The sequence below is a fragment of the Vombatus ursinus genome, unplaced genomic scaffold (assembly GCF_900497805.2).
Source record: "Vombatus ursinus unplaced genomic scaffold, bare-nosed wombat genome assembly UNPS02014847.1, whole genome shotgun sequence".
Lineage (NCBI taxonomy): Eukaryota > Metazoa > Chordata > Mammalia > Diprotodontia > Vombatidae > Vombatus > Vombatus ursinus.
The window spans coordinates 14,426,288-14,451,190 of record NW_020954625.1 but is presented as its reverse complement, the minus strand read 5'-3'; the positions used below and the strand labels follow the sequence as shown (position 1 = coordinate 14,451,190).

The 24,903-nt window shown below is 42.3% G+C and overlaps 1 protein-coding gene across 7 annotated transcripts in view; it reads right to left on the bottom strand.

Moving 5' to 3' along the window:
* ANK3 (ankyrin 3) overlaps positions 1–24,903 on the bottom strand; it is a 568,906-nt gene that overhangs the window by 379,344 nt on the left and 164,659 nt on the right. The gene's annotated exons all lie outside the window — the stretch shown is intronic.

The following is a 24,903-nucleotide window of genomic DNA, read 5'->3' as shown; positions in this document are numbered from 1 at the left end:
GGCCAGAAGCAGGAAGACATTAAAAACACAGAGATGTTGTCCAAAGCTTAGGCTTAGGAAGAAAAATGCCTGGTCTCGAGCTTCCTCCTACACCTTCCTTTACCTGAGCCTTTGCAAAAGGGTGCAGCCATAGTAATGCATTTAACGTAATGAAAAAGACAGCTGGGACAGAGAAGGCTGCTGTATTGTGGCTGTATCCCCTGCCACCAGCTGGAAGTGCCTAAGTCTTTTCACGGAAGGGGGAACACAGCAAAGGATGCTCCCCCATAGGAGAAAAAATCCAAAGTCACCACACAGGCAGCAGACACCAGCCAGCACCAATTCTGAAAATCTATTTTAGAAACCCTCGAAAAAAGGACAGGGCTGCAATTTATCCATCCCTGCCAGGGCTGCTTGGAGAATCATTTAACCTCTAAGAGAATGGAGCAGTTCCGACTTTAGGTTAACTGCTGATGGTAACCAGAAAAATTATATAAATTTTTTTTTTAATAAAATGTCACTCTGCTACGGAGACCCTGGGTGCATTATGTAGGAAACAATGCATGCTTTGCTGGTCCCAACAGTGCGTCCTTTATGCTGAATTATCAATCCCAGTGCATTTGGTGGGAGAGGATTACAGAAAGCCTTGTCTTTGGAAAACCAACATGCTTATTACAACACATCATACAGAAAGATGTGAGCGTGCTGGCGTGCCGAACAGATGCCTGATTCATCGGACAGTCCCCAGCACCGCTCTCTCGCTGTAGCCAGAATGGGAAATCAGGATTGGAATCCCCTGGTCTGAGTGGTTAAATATGGAGATTGGGGCTTTCATGTTAGGGCTGGCCTCAATCACCTTACTCTTCCTGACACCTGAGTCCCTCAATGACTGCAGCTGCTGAATATTCATCATGGGAGGGGGAAGTAGCAGCAGTATTCAAGGCCTGCAGAAGTCCCAAGGAAAAACTGCAGTGTAAGCATGGCAGGAGACATGCAGGAATCCTTCCCCACCCCCCAGACACAAGCAAGACACTCCTGTGGCTTTACGTAAAAATCCCTCACATTATCAAGAGATAGAATACTAAGGATTTGAGTCCTGTGTGGCAAAAAGAAAATCCTTCACAAAGCCTGGCAGGATGAAATGAACAGATCACACGGTCAGGATACGTAGTCTGCCCCAACGGCCCAGAGTTTATGATTGTGAGTACCCGAGACTCTGCAGGGTTGACTGCTCAGGGGTTGGCTCGGCCTGCAGCATAGCACCCCGAATTCAGAGAGCTCACATGAGGCTTTGTTTGGACTCCTAAGGAGCACCGTTGACAGGCCTCTGATACCTGGAAGGTACAGATTCCCACAAACAGCCACAACCCGGCCACCGTGCTTCAGACTTCATGACAGAAGACCCTCCTGAGGCCTTTGGGAGCATGTGACAAAACTGGAAACCACCTTCGGCTTTCAGCTATGGAGCCTAAAGCAAAGGCAGTCTGCAGGGGATTCTGGATCCAGATAGATAATTAAAATGCAGGCTTATCCTAGGCTTCACCGTCATCTTCAGGCAGTTTCCTGGTTTGTAATATGATAGCCCATGAGGCCATGGATGCAACTCTAGGTCAAGATCATAAGCTGGACGGGCTTGAGAGGCCGTGGAGGCCAAGTTTTAACTTTATGTAGAAGAGTCCAACCTCTTATTTTATAGACAAGTCAACTGAGACCCAGAGAAGTCAGTGACTTGCCCAAGGTCACACAGCTAGGAAAGCACTGAAGAGTGATTTGGACTTGGGTCTTCTGAGTCTAATTCCACAGTAGAATGTCAGCTCTAGTCACAGAGCTCTGACCTATACCAAGCTAGAAAGGCTTGGCTATGGGTCCCTTAGTGTTGTCATGACTGGGACCAACCATAGCTATTAACATAGGTTGATGAAGGTCTACCATTTTGATGACTTTTTCAGCCATAGAAACTCTATCTTTTTTTTAATAGCAACTCTTAACATCATAAAGATTCCTCAGTGGAGGGATAACCCTCCGATAAGATTGTAGTTTGTCAAAAGGTCGGGGTCTTGAACTGGAAGGGGATTCAGAGTCCATTCAATCTAAATGCCTCATTTTACAGATCAGGAAATAGAAGCCTAGGAATAAATAAGGGGCTTACTCAAGGTCCTGCAGGTAGTGTCAGAGGCAGGATTTGAACCCAGATCTTCTGATTCTAAAGCCAGTTTTCCTTCTATTGTATCAGGAAGTCACGGATTCTTGAAGTCAGTTTGTGTGAAATCTGAAATCTCCACGTTGTAAAAGAGCGAGTAACAGTTTCCAAATTCAGTGACCTGGGTCCAAAGAGAGCGACTTCAACCCAACATACGCTTATCAAACAAATCAAATGCTTCTTTGCTAGGAGGAACTGTTTAAGTCATTTTAATAGGCAGGTGGGGAAAAATCCACAGACTTTATTTGCATGTGTTTTCCACATACAAAGTATTCCATACTTTCCAGGAACAGTCACAGAAATACATTTTTTCCTGCTATAAAATAATTGAAGAGTCCAGTGAAAAAGTTGGCTCAGTGCCCACTGACTCCTGGAAGGCTTCTCTTCCCCCTATATTAGAGACACCAAGGATCTCTAGAAATATCACTATGATGGCCTTTTTGGCCAAAGAAATCCCTTCATGGGGGTGGAGAGAAAGAAAGGGAAAGGCAGAGGGAGAGGGAAAGAGGGAAAAGAAGAGGAAAGAGAGACAGAGAGGGAGAGAGAGGGAGAGGGAGAGGAAGAGAGGGTGGGGTGGGGAGAATGGAGTAGAAGAGCCCGGATGATTAAAAATGGCAGAAGTCTCATTGTGTGTTTAATTTGGTTTAGATCAGCAAAGGTTAATCTGAAACTTTGAAAACAAGTGACATGTATTATTCAACAGCGCTCTGACCTATTTACTTCTGGGCTTCCTGGCAAAATACAGAAGTTGAGATGCCTTATCTTCCTGGCCTCTACCCTTGCATAACACCCTTGAAAGCCCTTACTGCCAGCCATCTGCATTGCTATCTCCTTCCTCCACCTGACTCTAAGCCCAGGAGTGTAGGAATGTTGTCTTAGCTCCAAGCCCTGCCATCTTCCCCAGCACCTTGCCCCATGCTCCACACTTAGTATACACTTCTCAACATTGTTGAATGTTGAAATTACTGAATGAATAGAAGAATGAAGCATGGTGCTAAGGATCTAATCTAGAATCAGAAGGTCTGTGCTCAGATTCCAGCTCTGCCAGTTACTACCAATGAGTGAATATCTAAACCATTATGGGTCTCAGTTTCCTCATCTGTAAAACAAGAGGGTTGGACAAGATGACATCTAGGGTCCCCTTTGGCTCTAAATTGAAATGAAAAAATGAATGAATCCTCGACACAATTGGGGTTTCTTAAACTTTTTTTGGGGGGGGGACGTTGTGGGCCCCTTTAATAGCCTGCCAAAAACGATGGTCTCTTCTCAGAAGAATGGCTTTAAATGGATAAAATAAAATGCGTAAGATTACAAAGTAAACCAGTTACATTGAATAAAGATGTAATTTTTTTCCTATCCAAATTCACAGAGCTCCAGAAATTTATGCATAGAACCTAGGTTAAGAACCCCCATTCTATGCACTATATGTGTATATATGTATGTATCTATGTATGTATATAAATGTATATATTTTTTGAATGATACAATAGTGAATGGATGTAACTTGAATTTATGTACCCAAATAACCATTCCTTCATAACAGTTTCTTAGTGATGGTCCAGTTAGATATCATGGAGCTGACTTACAGGTAAAGACAGGGAGAGCTGGTGGCTGAGGGGACATCAGAAGAAATGATAACAACCTTAAATCCACAATGATCTAGGCTGGTTGTGGGGAGGGGCACAGGGGACTGAGATTCCCCATCAGGGAGGACCCACTCACCCCCTGCAGAATTATGTGAACTCAGTGTAAATCCCTCATGCCATGGTACCCACTTTCAGGTTTTTCAGTCCCTTGGGAGATGGATGCCTAAGGAATCTTGGCCTTCCCTTGCTCCACCCTCTATCAGATCCACCCTTGGCCAATGAAACCATCACTCTTGCAAACACCTGCTATTGTCTGGTGCTTAAAGGAAACTGACAATCAGGTATTGGTTATTTAACCAGACAAAATCAATTCTAAAGGTTTATTTCTTGGAAAAAAGGCTTTTTGGTGCTCTCAGTTTCAAGGACACAGAAACTTTTGATGGCAACTTTACCAAATGAGGTAAGAGTGACCTGTAGATTGTTCATTCTATCCTTGACTAAAAGATCACGCCAAGCCACGTGTACTCCTGACTCAGTCTAACCAGCCTCCAAGGCACAATAATCACTTATCTGTAAGCTCCTCACTCGCTGGAAGAGCAAAGGCAAGTGACCCTTTAAAAAGAATCGGGATCTCTCCTTTCATTGGCATTGAGCACTCCCCTGGAGGAAATTCCCTCTACCAATGAATAGGAAAACTAGTAGCTAATAGGCTGAGAGTAACCCTAGGCACTAAAAGGTTAGGTGACTTGCTTAGGGTCACAAAGCCAATATGAAGCAGCGGAGGAGGACTGAACACAGTTCTTCCCAACTCCACGGCAGACTCTATCTACTGCACCACACAGCCTCTCAACTGCTGCTAGTGGTTTCTAAAAGTGAATATGCCTGAATTTAACATCAGATAGTATTTCCAGGGTCTCGCTAGTTCCAGCCATCCTATTGTAGGATACATTTTTCAATACATAAGAAAAAAAACTTCAAAAATATTAAGCTTGAATAAAGTTTAACTTTGGAAAATAAATATCCAAATGTGAGTCTCAAGAGTTCATCCCATTCAGGAATTATTATCAGAGAATAAGGTTCGAGGGCTAATGATAAGAATGAAAATGTTATAATAATAATAATAGCTAGCATTTATATAGCACTATAAAGTTTGTGAAATGATATACAGGAATATGTATAGTATACATAATATATATGTATATATAGGCATATGTGTATATATACATAAATATATATGTCTGTGTGTATGTGTGCCTATATATACATATATACGTATATACGTATATGTATTTATATCCATCATCTATTATCTATCCACCCATCTATCTATCATCTATCTACCTGTCTATCTATCTATCCATCTATGTTGATCCTCACAATTACTGTGTGAGATAGGTGTTAATATTATGCTATTATCCTCATTTTACAGTTGAGAAAGCTGAGGTCTAGAGGGGTCAAGTGACTTACCCAGAGTCACACAGCTAATAAGTATCTGAAGCCAGATTTGAGCTCAGGTTCTCTGGACTCCAGGCCCAGAGCTCTGCCCTATCTTTGAGGGGTTTTCAGTTCAGATACAAGTCCTATCTTTGCATAGGGTGATAAACTGGAGGTGGAGAGGAGAGGAAATCAAGAAGCAAGTGCCCCTCCAAACCCCAAGATGTCAGGTCAGCTTCCATTTGAGCAGTCAGGCATACCTTCCCAGGCAACCTCCACTCTTCACAAAATATCAATGACCGTCTGACGTAGGCCTCGCTCCAGAGTTCATCTCATCCATTCCTTAGATCCACAACCCCACTTGGACAACTGCCACAACCAGCTAGAGATTTGCCATGATTTGTAACAGTCCCTAACGAAAGTGATTCCAAACCAACTGTTCAAACTCATTGTAGAAATGATTGTTGTAATGTAAAATGTTACATATGGAATCAAAGGGGACATAGGGCTACTTCTACGGCTTTGGGTAAGTGACCCAAATTCTCTGGACCTTGGTTTGCTCATCTCTTAAATGAGGGCTTTAGATTAGATGACCTCTGAGCTCCCTTCTAGCTCTAAATCATACGATGGCTTCCTCATCCCCAGTCAGACGGATGGTCCTTTATTACCCCTTCTCCAAATAATTCCTGATGAAGGATGTCAAGGTTCATTTGTAACATTACTGGACCAGGGTTCAAAAAGCATTGGGATTCAGTAGAATTTGCTTTCCAGTGGGGCATTTGGTAAAGAGCTTATGAAATTATATTCATTCCTGAACCAATAATTTGTTCATAAATAATCTTCTTAAAATGAAATCCCAATAATACCCTGAAGCACTCCACAAAATCCAGGCACTACCTGCAGCTGGCATTGTTTTCACTTTTGAAGGGAAAGCTTGTCAGCTTTGCAAGATGATATTCAAATATGACATTTGTCATTTGACATCGTGAATGACATTTTAAAAAACGTGTGATCTAAGAAAAAAAATCCCTACACATAACATTTCATTCCCCATCTCTATGTCTTTGCCCAGGCTGTCCTTCATGCCAGGAATGCCATCCCTCCTCATCATTGCCTTTCAAAATCTATCTTCTTCAAAGTTCACCTGAGGCATCATTTCCTTCCTGATCCCCTCAGCTGCTATCATCTCCCTTTCCTAATTTCCTTGTATTTTAAAAATTTTAAATATATTTTGTATATATTTATGAGTATACATGTACATGTTGTCTCTCTGATAGAGTCATGTACACATGACTCCCCACCATGCATTCTTCAGTCCAATAATATCGACCTTGCTTTCTTCACTTGTACCCAACTCTATCTCCCACCTCTACATCTTTGCATAATGTTCCCTCATTCTTGGAATGCACTCCTCTTCACCTCTGCCTCTTGGAAATCCCGGTTTCCTTTATGACTTATCTCAAACACCATCTACTACATGAAACCATTGCCTGTTCCCCCAGATGCTAGTATGTTATATGGCTCATACAGAGCTATAGATCAGGCATTCTTAACCTGGAGTCTATCAACTTAAAAAAATTATAACCATATTTCAAAACATTTTTCTTTGTAATCCTGTGTATTTTATTTGATGTATTTAAAAACATTATTCTGAGAAGGGGCTTCACTGGACTGCCAAAGATGTCCATGACACAAGACAGTAAAAACAGTTGGCATATATGCACACATTGTCTTTGCCATTAGAAGAGAAGACCCTTGATTGCAGCAACTATTTCTTATTTGTCTTTAAATCCCCCAACCTTCCACAGTGGCTGGCACATAGTAGGAGCTTAATAAATTCATGCTGATTAGTCGCCTGATGTCCTTTCTCTAGCGTCGATACCTTGTGGAGGATTCAGAAGTTTCTAATGACTTACAGTTGAACTGTTACAGGGATTTAGAAAGGAATTATGGGGAAAATAAGGAGAGGAAAGGGAACAAACTGAACAGATAACAGAAATATTTCAAAGTGTTGCCTCTGCAAAGCGAGGCTTAACGATCTTGACAAGAGTTCAGAATAATGAGGATAACGTGTGGTTTGATGGAATGAGAAATATTCCAAGCTCCTCCCCCTTCAGCTGCCTCCAAGCAGAGCAGACTCAGCCAAAGTAGAAGTCAAAATATTTTTACCTCTCAATGAAAAATGATATTTGGCTCCATTGTAATTTCATTATCTCTGGCATCTTAAAAAAAAAACGATCATGTCAAAAGACCCTGAGCAGGCTCTGAACTCTGGAGGAAGAGGGATGAGCACACTACTTGTACTTATAAGTGTCAAGGAATTACCTTAAAATTCTAAGGGGCTGCCAGAAGCTCTGAGTACCAAGCCTTCCTGATTAAATGTGACACAAAATTCCCCCTTCCAGGAACATGGTGGAAACACCATTGGGTGGCCTGGGTACCCTAGCCATTGGCTACATCTAGAGCCTGTCCAGAAGCAGCTGGCCATAACACTCTGCCTGCCCTCCTCATCCCCAAAAGCACTCTACATCCTGCCCCAATATGACCTAGATGCTCAAAACAGAGCCAGCTGGCCATCAATATGCCAGCTGCTGCTCTGGCCTGACACAGGGGGAATGGGGCAGGTGCTCCAAACTGGCTCCCCCGAGTTCCCTACTGCAGGAGGGCTGGCCTGGAGGAGCCTCTTCCTGCACCTGCAGACCTGGGACTGTCACTCCCCTGACATGCCTGACCTGAAATGGTGAAGAGCGATACCCTAAGAATCCTGCTCTGGGAGGGACTGGAGACTGGGGAGTAATTTCCCCAAGGGCAGCTCTGACCCACCATGACACCACTTCTGTACTTAATGAACTCTAGGGCTCTCTATTGTCTGCTGGCTCAAATATCAAACCCTCTCTTTGGAATCTAAAACCCTTCACAGCCTGGTCCCTTCTGACCTTTCCAACCTCCTTAGGTATCTCCACTCCATCTAGCATCAATGCCCAACTTGCTGTTCCTGAACTCACCCCTCCATCTCCCAACTGGAAGCTTTTGCTCTGGCTGTCCCCCATGCTTGGGATGCTTTCTTTCTTCATCTCTGCCTCAAAGATTCCCTGGCTTCCTTCAAGACTCATCTCAAATTCCACATTCTGGTGAAGGGTTCCCCCAGTCCCTACCTTCACCCCTCACCCCATTTCATTTCCTTGAAGACTACCTTCCATTTTACCCTGAATATATCTTGTAGTTACACTGTTCTTCACATGTTCCTCCCCCCACCATTGGAATGGGAGCTTCTTGAGGGTAGGGACCATGGTCTTGTCTTGTATCCCCAGCACGTAGCCCAATGCCTGGTACACAGTAAGTGCTTAATAAATGCTTGCTGATTGACTGAATTGTTTTATTCTAGATTGATTAATAGTTAAGTAGAAGTAATGGATGAACTTGGTCAAGAGACTGTAAGAACACACACCTGGAGCTGAAAGGAACATCAGAGGTCCTCCAATCCAGCCCCATTATTTTACATATGAGAAAAGGGAGACTCATGAGTGGCTCAGTGACCTGCCCTTGTTTCCCCATCTATAAAATCAACATTTGGACTAGATTAGTGCTTCTCAAACTCTTTGGTCTCAGGACCACTTTACACTCTTAAAAACTATTAAGGACCCTCCAAAGAGCTTTTGTTTACATGGGTTATAGCTACCAATGCTTGCCACATGCAAAATGAAAACATTTTCATATTATTACAAAAGTGGTTTTGACTCTTGAACCTTCTGAAAGGGTCTTGGGGATCCCCTCGCTTCTGAGCTCCTAGACCACAATTTTGAGAATGACTGCAAAATTTCTAAGGCTTCTTCCAGCTTGAAGCCGTTTGATTCTGTGATCTCCAAAAAGGGGGTTTTGCACTAATAGAACGTGTAGAACAAATGGTGGAGACAGAGGACATCAGAGTACATTCCAACTCCATGCATTCCGTGATTGAAGGGCTCTTCCTACTCTAAGATTCTCTGCATCTGACCGAGAAAAGGATCAAGGATGAAGAGCAGATATGAGAAAGAATAGGGAGAATCAGGGGAAAACTTGTGATGAAAACCAGAAATAGGAAGACAGTATTTACAATTCATATAATATAATCTGAAAGAACAAAATAAAAACCAAAGATGAATGTCATGGAAACATAATGGCCAAGTTTGGTCCTGAAGAAGAGATAGGAGAATCCACCTCCTTTCCTCCTTTGGTGGGGTGGGGGAGAGGACTCTGGGTGGAAAGTGCTGCATGTAACTGTCAGACATGATTGAAAGGCTGGTTAATTCTACTCAACTGCTGCTTTTGTCTTTCTTCTCTTCTAATTCTTTATTGTGAGGAATGACTCTCTCTAGATGGGGAATAGAAGAGGGACATAATAAAGAGTGAAGGTGATATAAAAACAAAATATATCAATTACATTTTTTTTTCAAAAAGAACCATGTAAAACTTCTTTTTTGTTTTTAAAAGCATATATCTGGGCTCAAACAAGAGCTCTATATCTTGGGTGTTACTGTTGTTCAGTCGTTTCAGTTCTGTCCAGTTCTCCATGACCCCATTTGAGATTTTATTGGCTGAGATGCTAGAGTAGTTTGCCGTTTCCTTCTCCAGCTCATTTTACAGATGAGGAAACTGAGGCAAACAGGGCTAAGGGACTTGTCCAGGGTCTGAGGCCAGATTTGAACTCAGGAAGACTCATCTTCTTGACTCCAGGCGAGCACTCTATGCACTATGGCGCCACCTACCTGCTCTGCTCTATATCTTACCTCTCCACCTTTGTACTAAGACTGTCTGGCACTTACTTGCCAAAGAACAAGGAAGGGAAGTGGTAAGTTTCTAGGATCTCAGGCCAAAGGAGTCTCATTCAAAAATGTGCTCAACAGGTAATTGGAGGACCTCATTAGAGCTGACTCACAGAAGACGATGCCTGCTTTGGTTGACCATTTGCTGGAGACCTACATGGGGTCATGAATTTAAAACTAGACGAGATCTTCTCAAAACCAAGAGAGGTCATGACCTGTCCAAGGTCCTCTGGCTCCAAATCTAAAGAGTGTATGTGTGTGTGTGTGTGTGTGTGTGTGTGTGTGTGAGTGTGTGTGTTCTCGGCACACCCATTGGATCAGATGGCATCTGAGCTCCTAATTTACAACTCTGAGATTCTGGGAGGATCAGTATTGCTCACCCTGAGCAGTTTCACAGACCTTCTGACCGGGCTTGTATCAGAGGGAGATTATAGTTCTTCCACCTCTTCCATTCATTCAATAATACTCAGGATGGGTATCCCTAAATGAAACTATTCAAGTCTTTCCCAAACTGAAACTATAATTCTTCCCAGCATTGCAGACCCCACTAACCACGGTCTTTAAGAAAAAGAAATCATCCCATTTTGTTGGCTCCCATCTAAACTTATTGCCAGGAAATTTCAAAGCACACAAATTGAGTTTATACAGTCCATTCATGTCCATCTGTAAAGCAGAAATACTAACAACCTGCTTCTCACCTACCTCCCAGGGACATTGCCAGAAATAACCAACAACTATGAAACTATCTGTATACCAAAGAAAACAGAAACAAATACACACGTGCAGAGCTGGGAAGTGCCTCAGAGAATAACCCAGCAAGCTCTCTCACTTTGGAGGGCCTGAGACCAGAGATTACAGAGCTGGAAGGGGCTTCAAAGATCAGCGCTCCAATGCTTTCCTTTAATAGGAGATGAAACAGAAGCCCAGAGAGGTTTACTCATTTGACCAAAGTCACACAGCTAGTGAGAGGCAATTCCAAGACTGGAGTCCTGGTGTCTCCCTTTCCACTCTACCACACTGTCCACTAGGAGTGGCAATGCTGAGTCCACTAGGGATACTGGCTGGTACTCTAAGTGACTTACTGCTATTTGGGGGAGCCCTCTGCTTCTGCTCCCTTTACAATGGAAGTAGCCATTGTAGGACTTTATAGGATTTTCTCTTTCTGGGATACTCTAGGGGTTTCTTTCTCCTGTGGCCTCAAAAGGGGCACTCTCTTCATGTGGGGCTGGACAAGACGGGCTAAGCTTACAGAACTACAGAATTAAGGAGCAAGAATGGAACTCCAGAGGCTGCCATCTTGTCCAGACCATATGGAACTAAGAATCTTCTCTTCTATGGCCTTTACAAGTGGTCATCCATCCAGCTTTGCTTACAGCCCTTTAGTAAGGGGGAGCCCACCATCCCTGGGAGGCTAAACACTCCCAATTTCTTTAACTAATGCATACATGGCAACATGGAAAGGGATGGGATAGGGAACATAGACTGGAAAGGGGGACAGAAGAATGAAATGGTGTGCAATGATAACAACAGGGGTTGGCCCTGGAGAAGGACTAAGAAAAAGTACTTCCCTCCTTTCATGGAAGAGGGGAGGGACCATGAGTGGGTGATGAATATCGCATGTATTGTAAGACAATCAATGTGTTGGTTAGTTTTGTTGAACAGCTTTTAAAGAATGTTTTCTCTTTCTAGTTCTTTGCTATAAGGAGTGGCTTCCAGAGTAGGGGAGGAGAGGGATAGATTTGGAAATGTATATGACGACAGAAGATGATCATAAAATAATTTTTTAATGAAAAGGTTATTTTAGTTATCTCTTAATTCCATGGCAGCTCCAGTTTGCCGACTATGCCTTCCAGGCCTTTGCCCAAGCCAAAGATAAAATTCTTGAACAGTACAAGGGCAAGGAATGATCCCTGGGCCACCCTACCAGAGACCTGCCTTGATGTTGTAACATCGGCCCCTTAATGCCTGACTATTCTTTGAGCCTGGTCCGTCAGTTAATTGTTGATTGATTCCCAGTCTTTTCATTCACTCAAACAAGGTGTCATCTCTGACCAAACACCTATAACTACGCTCTCCCCTAGTCCACAAATCTCTATTTTGTCATCCAGCACAGCAGAAGAGTCCCTGTCAAATGCTTTGCTGAAATCTAGATAAACCAGGAATATAGCATTAGGACTTTTGTTTTTTCTTACATTAAGCCACAATTCTCCCTCTACAACTCCTAATCATTGCTCCTCTTTCTGTATCCTGGGCCCAAAAATAACAAGTCTTCTACCAATCGGCCCTTCAGATACTTGAAATCACCAATACTGTCCTTCTCCTGAGCCTTCCCTTCTCCAGGTGAACCATCTTCAGATCATTTCACTGATGCTCTCATGACATAAACTAGAGGCCCTTCACCATCCTGGTTGCCCCATTCTCCAGCCAATCAATGGCCACCCCAAAATATATACCCAGAATTGCGTTCTATATTTCTATTCCCCAGGCTGGCAATTTCTTTAGCACCCAGGGACTGAATTCCTCTAGGACTGGAGACACCTTCATGGAGGCCAACAAGGAATTCTCATGCCACCCCTTCCCTTCTCCTATATTTCTATTCCCTGTTAGCCTCTTTTGTTCTTTCCATCTCATTGTTATGTCTCACAACTTCTGAAAACTGTAAAAGGTTGTTCCTTCAACTCCTGCGCACCACATCAGAGAGAGAGACAAAGGTGCCATCGAGTCTGAAAACACCTCCCTGGGACACAAAGGTCTAAGAATAAAATAATAATAATAATGTAGGTGTCCTTTAATACTCAATACCAGCTGAGGCTACACTGCTGATCTCCTCCTGTTGTCACCACCATAAGACAGTAAGTCACTTTAAATACTATCTGGTTTAAGTTATCCCTGAATTTTCCTAGGAAATTTTAAAGTAACAAACATAATGATCATTAACTAGTATTTTGAGTATCTCTAAGGAACCAAGAGTAAGTTTGTCACTTAAGTATGCCTTACATCTCAAATGTTTGGAGACTTGCTCATCTTCTCCCTTCTCCTCCCTTTTCTGGCCCCTCTCATCACCTCATCATCATCATCATCATCATCATCATCATCATCATCATCATCATCATCATCATCATTGTCATCTTCTCAGTTTGAGGGAGAAAATGTAGATGATGGTAGCTAAATGCGTGAGTGAAAAGATCAATGAATGAATCAACAAATACTGAATAAAGACCTACTATGCACCAGGCACTGAGCTCAGAGCTGGGATACTCATATGAGATGAACAAAAGTCCATGACCTGTGACTAGAACCCTGGGGCTGCTTTCTCAATCCAGTATGAGTCGTATGCTTCTGCATATCACGTAACCTCTTTCAGCCTCAGTTTCTTCATTTGTAATATAAGAGGATTAGACTCAAAATCTTCTGAGGTCTCTTCCTCTGTCAAATGAAAAAATATTAGTAAAGCCCTAGTACCTAGTAAGCATTCAATAAAATGTTTATCCCCTCCTCTCTCTTCCAGATCTAAATCTAATATATTATATAAGATCACTAGATGGTCTGATTCATGTTATTTTTCTTGTTACTAGTGTGTTTTCTTAACCTATTAGACATATAAGTTATAGAACTTATAAAATAAAAAAGAGCTAAGATTTTAAAAGACACGTATGTTTTTGTTTTCTTTCTCCTAGCTTAAAATGAGAAGGGACTTACTAAAAATGGTAAGGTAAGGCCTGATCTTAAGCAGACCCTGCACAAATTCTATTCCCCCAAAATGCACACGTAAAAGACACTGCTTCCCAATTGTCCTTCAGATTCTGCTGGCCTCTCCTAGGCTGTAGCTCACAAGACAAAGAGAGTTTGATACGCTGTCAGAGTTCTACAGGTTCTGAAGAGCCAACTGGTCTAATCCTCCCCTGACCAAAAAGTGCCTTCTCTAACTTTCCTACAGAGTGCCTAGAGTCCTACTCTACTCCCTGCTGTCCCACAAGGATGGTAAACTCTCTCCCTCTTGAAGCAGCTCCATCCACTTACGGGAAGCTCTCACTGTTAGGAAGATATCCCTGACATCAGGCCAAAATCCGCCTCTCTGAAGCTCCCCCACATCGTGTCTGGTTCTGCTCTAAGGCCAAGCAGAAAAAAGGCCTGATCCCATTGACACGACAGTACTTCATATAATTCAGGGACTGATGGACAGCCCTTTTTTTTTTTTTTATCACGGACGCTCTGGCAATGTGAGGAAGCTAAGGACCTCTTCTTGATATTGTAATTTTAAATCCATAAAACAAAATATAAAATATAGAGCTACAAAGAAAACCAAATATATAGAAATGTGATTATTGAAATATTTTGAAATAGAAAGGTCATAAACCCTGGGTTAAGAATCCTTGACGTACTGGGAAACGGCTCTGATGGCCTACTCTTTGTCGTGACAGTCTACCACGTACCTCTACCCTTAATCTGACTGAGTCAGGCCACTCTCTCTGTGCTGCTTCCTCTGGCATATGCAGAAGAATCTCATTCTTTTTCATGAATTATGACTTAGAATTAGCCACCAAGCCAGGTTTTTTAGTAGATAACATATCCGACTCATGGATGTTATCCAATTTTCCCATTTTGAGGTTGAGCTGTTTTTCAGTTATGTCCAACTCTTCATGACCCCCTTTGGGATTTCTTGGCAGAAATGCTGGAGTGGTTTACCATTCTCTTCTCCAGCTCATTTTACAGATGAGGAAACTGAGGCAAACAGGGTTAAGTGACTTGCCCGGGGTCACACAGCTAGTGAATGTCAGAATCTGGACCACTACAGACTTGGTGCTTTATCTACAGTGCGACCTAGCTGCCCTCTCCTATTTTACAAATGAGGAAATGAAAGCCATGGGAAGTTAAGTGACTTTTCCAAGGTCACACATGTAACAAACACCAGGAGCAGCATTTTAATGTGGGTGCTATAGCTGTCACGCTACCTCCTTAACACAATTTGTTTCATAAGACTCAACTCACAGATTTACTCATCCTCAAATAAGTGGTCTGAAATTTCACACAATAACATACAGATTTCTAAATTAAAAGGAAAACATTCCTTGGCCCATGTTACAATATTTCTAAGATTGAAATGCTATTTGCCATAGAGAACTCAAATTGTTTTAATATATTAAAATTGTTCTTAATATAAAAACGATAATAACAGAACCGATTTTCCTCCCTAAAAATGCTTGCTTTTCCAGAGAAAGGGTACGACCAGATGGCTCTGGGGATTAGCAATGGGGAAAGACCAGCATTCACCTCAAGGTCGTTGATTAAATTTTTGTGCTAGTTGGCAGTGACAGAAAACCATGGCCATCTGAGGGCTTGTTGGGAGCCTTGGGCCAGTTCCTACTCCACAATTGTTAACACTCTCAGGAGCTGCTTTTTGCAACTGGTCCTCACAGGTATGAAGTCTGGGTATATGGCAGGCTCCTTGTTAATTTCTACACCAACCTCACAAATCTTTCCATGTCCTATGTAAAACACATGTGTAAAAGACTGTGTGACCTTGGACCAGTCCTAGGCTTTGGTTTCCTCAATTATAAAATCAGGGAGTTCAACTAGATGTCCTCTGAGGTCCCTTCCTGATCTGGGTCATCATCATCATCATCATCATCGAACTAGCATTAATACAGAATTTTAAGGTTTGCAAAGCACTTTAAATATGTTAGCTCACTTGATCCTCACAAAAACCCTATAAGGTAGGTGCTATCATTATTCCCATCTTGCAGATGAGGAAACTGAGGTGGAGAGAAGTTAAATGTTGCTTAGAGTCCCACAGCTAGTAAGTGTTTGAGACAGGATTCAAAGCCTTTAAAATCTCTGGGTCCTGCATCTTATCCATAGGTATGTGAGCCGAGGATCCTATCAGCTCTCTGCTGATAGACGATGTTACTTACTAATAAAACAAATACATTTAAGGAAATTACTCTGGCTTTGGAGGACTTTATCCCAATGAAAAGATGACCAAGTGTGGCCCCTGCTCTCTTCATCAGGTCTCTCTCAGTACATGATCAACAACTTTGTAAGTAAGAAGAGAAATATCCATCTAGTTTGTGAGCTCGTATTTGTGACTCTCAGTTTTTCTTTCTCAATTCAACCCAAAGAACTAAACTTGAAAACGAATTAGGCAAGTAATTATCAGGCAAGGAAAGATTTGATCTGTTTTCCTTTCACAATATTTCCCCATGGCCCCTGATATATGACAAAAGCCTACTTTTATTTAAAATTTATTTGGCTCCGTATTTTTTTTTTAAATATCTCTTGAAATAACTTGAGTGGAGGCAATGTGGGTTGTTACTGAAGCACAGTGAGAAATCAATGGGTGACCCTGGATGTGCCTTGGAAGGAGATAAAGCTTTACAATCTTATAGTGCTCAGATGCTTATGACAGGATGCAGAAAGCCAGATTCTTACATTCGTATAGAATTCCTTTCTAGGCCTAAGTATGATCCATTAACTTCATCGGGGGCCATTAGAAACAACAGTTGTATTTGTCACATAAAAAGCAGTTACTTTTAAAAATACTCTCATTATTTGTTGCGGTGTATGCAAGCAAATACTGGTGATGACAGCTTGGGATAGGGGCCAGGCTCCAAGGAAGGATTCGACACCTGTGACTATTTTAAACAAATCATTTTCCAGCCAACTTTGATTTTATGAAATAATATGGACCCTGTGAATATTCACACGACAAGTGATGAATGAGATGGCTCTTCCACCTACTCTATACTTATTATTTGTGCACAGCCGTCCACTTGCTGTCTTCCCCATTGGCTTCCAAGCTCCTTGAGGGAAGAGACCATGGTTTTGCCTTTTGTGGATGTACCTAGCACTTTTCACAGGACCTGGCACATAGTAGGCACTATATAATTGGTTATTATTATTATTATTATTATTATATCAGCACCTTCTTAGTAGCTCACAGTCTTAGACACTGGCCTGGGGACACTGAGAGGTAAACCACCTTGCCCAGGGTCACACAGCACAGCTCATCTAAGTCACAGCCTCAAAGGTAGAATGCAAACACAGGGCTTCCTGACTGTGTGGCCAGCCCTCGATTCACTCTGCCACAGGAAATTCCTGGCATCCTTTTGAGGCCTCTCATGGAAATAGGTGTGCATATGTGTGAGTATGTACTTGTGCATGTGCATGTGTGTATGTATGTATGCGTGCGTGTGTATGCATGTGTGTGTGTGTGTGAGATAGGCAGGCAGCATGATACTGAGGAGAAAGACCATGTCTGAGAGGCAGGAACGCTTGGGCTCAGGTCCTTCCTTAGGTACACACTGTCCATGGTACCAAACGGAAGTCTCTCAATCTCTCCAAGTGCGCACCAGGAAGCTCCTAGGTGCTGATCTTCCCAGGTAGAGGAGTTCCCTACCACAATGCCATCAGAGGTTTGAATCTACATCAATCAGTCAATCAATATGTCAGCAAACATTGAAGTGGTTAGTGCTGGAGATAGTACAACTACAAAAAGTGGGAACAGTCTCTGCCCCCAGAAATTCACTTTGTAATGGGGGAGACATCTATAAATAAAAGGCACCACATCTATCCCACATTTTTATGTAGTTAATTAAAAAAAACAATGATAACAATAAGAAGATGGACTAGGTTTGTGATTTCATTGGTATGAGGAACTCCCAGGTTAGGAAACTACCTCTACCAATGCTAGTTGGTACCTTTTCCCCAACTTAAGGTTCTAGAGGCTTGCCTGAGGAGGGAAGGTATTAGAGGTGAAGTGGCTGTGGGTCCCATGGCCAAGACATGTCAGAGTGGGGATTTGAACTCAGGGCTGCTTGGCTGGGAGGCCGACTTTATCCACCATACCACACTATTGATGATAACAACAAACAACTACCTGAGTTCATCCAAGACTTCCCCAGTGTGGGTTCTCCCTCCATCAGCCACCAGTGCCCATTGCAGCCCATCCGAGCCTTCCTTCTGGGCCTTTCCATTATCTTTCATGAAGCATCTCTCCAACACACTGAAGGTTGTCTATGGTTCCTTTCATTTTGGGGGGCACTCCATGGTTGCCCATGACCTGTGACCTCTAGCTGTTGTTCATAATAGGGCTGCTTCTATTGAGATCAAACACACTCCTGATCTTCTTCAGTCTGGCCTGACCTCCTTTCTCCGTATTTCTATTAGTTCCTCAAAAGCAAGGATCACACCTTGTACCTATTCTGTATACATTCTGTATGAAGCTCTCCATGTTTCCCAATAGAATGTAAGTTTCCTGAAGGCAGGGACTACCTGGTTTGTATCTTTTTTTCAATTCCCCATGCTTAGCATAGGGCCTGGCACATAGTAGTTGTTGTTCAGTTGTGTCTGACTCTTCGCGATCCCATTAAATGGTGCAAAATTATAATGACCAATTATAATGGGGTAGCTAGGTCAATAGAGGGAGCATTGGAGTTATCGGGAAGACTAGGGTTTGAATCCTGCCTCAGACACTTGTTGGCTGTGTGACCCTGGGTAAGTCACTTAATTTCTCTTAGCCTTACTCTTCCCATCTGTAAAGTAGGGTTAATATTATTATTATTACACATGGCACCTGATTCACTGGGTTGTTGTTAAGATGACATTTGTAAAGTACTTAGCAAATATTAAGGTTCTATGTGTAAATGGTATCATTATTATTATATCATCATCATTATTATTAACCAAATATGACGTCAAAGAAGAGTTAGGAGACAACAACTCTCTCCCCCATACACATACACTTATTTACAGAGGTGAGGGGTTATGGGTGGGAAATACACCATATAATGTCAGACTTTTTCAATGTTGGTTAATTTTGCTGAACTGTTCCCCTCTGTCCATAATTTTTTACTTTTTGTATAAAGAATGGCTTTTGAGGAAGGGGTAGTAAAAGAAAATATTCAGAAATGTAGTTAATGTTAAAGAGAGAAAAGAAGAGGAAGAAGAGGAAGAGGAAGAGGAGAAGGAGGAAGAAGAAGAAGAAGAAGAAGAAGAAGAAGAAGAAGAAGAAGAAGAAGAAGAAGAAGAAGAAGAAGAAGAAGAAAGGAAAGAGATGAGAGAAGAGATGAGAGAAGAGAAAGGGGAAGAGAGGAGAGGGAGAGGGAAATAGAGGGACAGAGAAGGGAGGGGAAGAGGGAGAGGTTGAGGGTGGAAAGGAAGGAGGGAGGGAGAGAGAAAGAGAATGAGACTGTGGAGTTTTGTTTTTTGGTTTTTGTTCTTTGTTTCTTAAAAGAATGATAGTCAGGACCTCTGCAGCCTCGATGGGTCTTTTCACAGAAGTACTGATCTTTCTATAGACCTAACTCCTTCTTTGGGGCTCAGCTAGCGGTACAGGGTAGATGAACTAATTGCCATCGCTACAGAATGAGGAAGGCACTCAGCGGCATAGCAATGAGAGGATGTCTTGCCTGACAGCATGTTGTTATTAACTAGGCCCTGCTGTCAATATACCTAGGGCTGTACACAATAGAAAATAAAAACATTCCAAAACAGAGCCTGGGGAGCCCGGAGACTGCAGGTGAGATGCCCAGATTCCTCACTTTCTTAGAAGCAGCCCCAGCACTTAGGGGATAGCAGCTGCTTCTTTTCTTGTTAATCAGTCACTTACCAAGTAGTTATTAAGCACCTACTATGTGCCAAGAACTGTGCTAGACACAGGAGACACAGACAAAAAAGGGAAACCCTCAAAAAGCTTCCACTCTAACAGGGAAAACAACCAGTCCAGAGATGAGTATACACAATCGTGTGAGCAAGGTTGCAGAAAGCACTTACTCGACCATTCAGTGCTTTAGAACTGGTGGCTGTCACCACGATGATTTTTCCAAAGCCCGTACAAGTGCAAGGTCATTTCAGTGCTGAAGGAGGCACATCAGCTACAGGGGTCCAAAAAAGCCTCAGGTACAAGGTGTCCCATAAGCAGAGCTTCCAATCAAGGGAGCTCAACCATCTGGCTGCCTCTCAGGTGACCCCAGGGGTGCCCTTTTATTCAGAAAGGTATAACTATGGTGAATAACTTGGCTTTCCAGTCAGTCAGTCAACATTTATTAAATGCCTACTGTGTGCTGGGTCACAGAATTTGGCACTTGGTAAATGCTTAATAAATGCATATTGATAGACTGACTGGCTACACAGCACATCTTCGCTGATAAACAGAATGGAAAAATTCTGTCTCCCCTGGCTAGATCACAAGGTCTGGAGGTCAGGGGCTATTTCACCTTTGTCTTTTTATTTCCCATATTTAGCACGGAACCTAGCATATGGTTACTGTTTGATGAAGACTTGTTGACTGACTGATTGAGAAAATGATGTTAACATTTTAACCTGACTTAAGAATCGGCTTTGGGCAGTTCTCTGGGGAGCTGGGCTGTGGAGGAGAACTCAACAAAGAATGTGTACTTCTGTATAGGATTCAGTTCTGGAAGGGATCTTAGAGATGGTCTAACCCAGTCTCTTCTTGGTACAGGTCACACAGACAGTAAAGAAGCAGAGCTGGGAATGAATTGGGTTGGATTATGTGTGTTCTCTCTCTCTCTCTCTCTCTCTCTCTCTCTCTTTTGTCTCTCTCTTTCTCTCTCCTCCTTCCCTCTCTGCCTCTCTCCCTTTACTTCTTTTTCTCTCTCTCCCTCTCTCCTTGATAAACTGGCTCCTGCCTACCTTTCCATACTGATCTGACATTACTCCCTTTTATATAGTCTATGTTCTAGCCCAACTACCCTATTTGCTCTTCTCCAATTGAGCCTGCCATCTACCACCTCCACATTTGCACAGGACATTTCCCCATGCCTCAAACACATTCACATCTCACCCCTGTCTTCGGCAGCCTTCAAGGCATGGATTAGAAACCACTCCCCTATGGAAAATCTTTAGTGATTCCCCCTAGCAGTGAGAGGTGTTTCCTTCCCCAAATTAACTCCTATTTACTTCTCTCTGTATCCACCAAACAGAGTGTAAGCTCTTTGAGGGCAAGGACTGTTGTTCATTTTGCCTTTTTTCTGTGGCAGCCAGCTAACTACCTTGTCTATAGTTTACAGCTAATAAAGCTGATTGGATTGGGTTCAAATCTTGACTCTGCTACTCATGGCCTGTGTAGTATCAGAAAAAGTCACCTCTATTTTGGGCCTCAGTTTCCTCATCTGTAAAATAAGGAGGCGGGGGGGTTGGCTAGATTACGTGTAAGATCCCTTTCAGCTACAAAACTATGAATCTATGAATTGGCTTTATGGAGTACAGTGAATAAATACAGAATTACTATTATTGCTTTATTATGTTACTGATGATGAGACCTTACAAGTAGTTATTTCACCAATTCCTGCCATTTCTGCCTTACTAAAGTTTTATAATCTTGAAAGAATTTGTTTTGGCCAATTTCCTAAGGAAAGGTGCCAGGTTCATAACAAAGTCTTATTGCAGGAGACAATTCATAACTTAGGGAAGAGATGAGCAAAACATGTGAGGTTAGGTGCAACCAACAGTTCCAACCCAGATACTTCAGGTAAGACTCCATAAAGTGTGCAGTATAAAAGATGGTGTTGAAATATACAGAAGACTGACAGCACTTTGGACAGTATCAAGGACAACGGGATGAACTCAAAATTTCATTCTTATAAGTTTCCAGCATCGATGGACCAAATGGACTGTAGTCATTTGTCACATAAACCAGACATCAGGATAGCAGAGCATCCTTTGAGAACTCAGTATCTTCATTCACAGTCCAGTAAAAGTAGTTAGGAAATCTAAGTGTGATTCTGATTCTAAGACTAGTTAGATGTGTGATTGCAGGAAAATCAATGAACACTTACTAGCTGTGTGACCCTGGGCAAGTCACTTATCCCCAGTTGCCTCAAAAAAAAAAAAGAAGAAGAAGAAGAAAGTCAATTAATCTTTCTGGGCCTCAGTCCACAAAATAAGGAAGTTACGAAGTTAATAAGTTAAGAAGGGACTGGTTATCTATAAGGCATGGGTTCTTAACCTGGGGGTCATGAACCTGTTTATTTATTTTTTTTTAGCAAGTGTCTTTAGGCAGCTATGTTGTTCAGTGGGTAGAGCACTGGACCTTCAGTCAAGAAGACATGAGCTGTGTGACCCTGGACAAGTCTCTGTTTGCCTTATTTTCCCCATCTGTAAGATGGGGTTACTAATAGAACCTGCCTCCAGGGTTGTTGTGAGGGTAAAATGAGATAATATCTATAAAGCACCCACCATACAAATTTTAGCTACTGAAGTATTTTGATAACATTTCATGTTAACTAGTTTCCTTTGTCATTGCTTCCATTTTGTTTGATGCATTTAAAACTGTGATTATCAGGAGGGGTCCTCCAAGGGCTTCCCCAGACCTGGCGTCCTTTCAGCTCCACGATGATATTGAGATAAGTCATTTAATCCTTTGGCTCTGTGTCCTCAGAGGAACATGAAGTGATTAAGGGAGATGGTTATTTTTAACATTGTAGCTTTAAAATTCTAGAGACGGCTAATTTTGCACAGCACTTGGACGACTGCAAAGTACTTTCTGCTCAGTATCACTTTGTATACTTAAGATTCAGCCCAAACACTTTGAGATAGATGTTCCTGGGATCATCCTGCTCACTTTTACAACAGGGGAAACCGAGGCCCTGAGAGTTCAAGCTGGTGTCAGGGACAGAATTCACACTCGAGTCTTCCACAGGAGATCTTGTCTTACCACTACCTCTGTGTTGGAGTCCAGCTTTTGTCTCTAGACAAAACTTGAGGCGTGACCCTAGTTAAGTTACCTGAGCACATATTCATTCAGTTTCCTCATCAATAAAATGAGGTCTTGACATATACACCAGTCATAAGAACCTTGGGCCGAGTCCGAAGGCCTGGGTTTGACTCCAGACTCTGACACTTAGTGGCATAGCCTACGATAAGTCACATGACCGAGTAAACCTGAACTCTAATGCCTTCCCTCTCTCGATCATTTCCAAGTTATTCAGTCTCCACATTGTGTGGTTGCTGTTCAATCATATTCAACTCTTCATGATTTTGGGGTTTTCTTGGCAGAGATACTGGAGTGGTTTGCCATTTCCTTCTCCAGCCCACTTTACAGATGAGGAAACCGAGGTTAACAGAGTTAAGTGACTTGCCCAGAGTCACACAGCTAGTAAGCATCTGAGGCCGGATTTGAACTCAGGTCTTCATGACACCAGGCCTGGCGCTCTATGTAATATGGTGCCATCTATGCCCTCCCTTGTTTGTACATAGTTGTTCATATGTTGTCTACCTCATTAGACTGTGAGTTCTTTGAGAGCAGGGAGTGTCTTTTGCCTTTCTTTATATCCCCTTCCCTTAGCACAGTGTTTGGCACACAGGAGACACTTAGTGTTTTCTGACTTACTGACAATGTTCTACATAAATGAGAGTTTATTATTAGACCTTTAACTTCTCATAAGATCATAGATTTAAAACTCCAGGAATCTTTGAAGCTATGGAGACCAACCCCCCTCATTTTACAGATAAGAAAATGGAAGCACAGAAAAAGTAGAGTGACTTGTATAGGGTCATATAGCTAACGACTGTCTGGATTTGAACCCAGGTCTTCTTCTAAGCCTAGAACTCTGTCCACAATACCACCTAGCTGCCAGGGAGCATACCTTACACTTCTTTTAGAGGGCCAGAAATTCAGAAACCTAGCACAGTGCTAAGCACATAGTAAGTTTGAAGTTAATTCTTATAGAACTACTGAACTGTAGAGATTATAAAACCCTGCTATTTCCACAGAGCTACTGAAGTAAATACTTATGAAGTACATTTAGCTTTTAGTAAAAAAGGTGCTCAATAAAAGGAAGAATGATTATTTCAGGGCACATCCCATTATGCATCTTCCCATAATCACTTATTTATAGACATAGAAGCTTTTAGCAAAGGCACCAACTTGTATCTTCAATAGCTTATTATGCTGATGAAATATATAACAATATAGCCAATACTGAAGCACAGAACAGGTAATAGTGAGCAAATGCCCCTGAAAAACTGTAGGATCTGTCATGATCCGTATGGGGTAGAAGCCACTGTGTGGCCAGATCGAATCCAAGAAACTGATAAATCACAAGTCAGATGAGACGATGGCTTCCTGCAAGCCTTGTCACAAGACAAAGGTCCATGGGGGAAACCACTTGTGCAGAGGGGATAATGGTGACATAAGATGCACGTCATCGGGCAACCTCAAAAAAAGAAGCCACTCAGTCAAACTCACATGCAATCATGGAATAAAACAGAGTCCATCATGCTGTCTCTGGGGCAAATTAACTATGGAATGGCGCAGAGCCTTTTGTGAAGTTGCACAGGATATGGGTCTTGGGGATGGTCTATGCCATAGGAAAATATTCGGAGTAAAATGAACTCACCCAAACATCTGAAGGTGAACTGAGAAAGAGGAAACAGAGCTACGACTAAAAGTTGGTTGTTTCAAAAACACTCAGCAACAGCCACGACAAAATCAAACGGGTATCTATCTGATATAAAATCCACACCTTTAGACTTAGTAAGGTTCTCTGGGAGAGAGTGAAGCTGACCACTTTGTGCAACTCTGTCACACTTAAATCCAATTCACCCCATGATATCATTGGTTCTTTTCGAAAATGGAGGATGAACTACAGCAAGGTTCTAGAAACAATACTACTTTGAGATCTCCTCAATAAGAGCCACAGCCATTCAAAAGATGCCAGCCTAGATTATTGTAAATTTACGGACAGAAGGAACCTTAGAGAGGACCAAGTCCAATCTCCTCATTTTACAGAAGAAGAATCTGAGGCACAAGCCCAGCCCCCTCATTTTACAGAGGAGAAAAATTAAAGTACAAGGAGGTTGAGTTGCCCAGGGTCACATAACCAGTAAACATCCCAGGCAGGATTTGAACCCAGGTCTTCCTGGATCCAAGTCAAGAGCT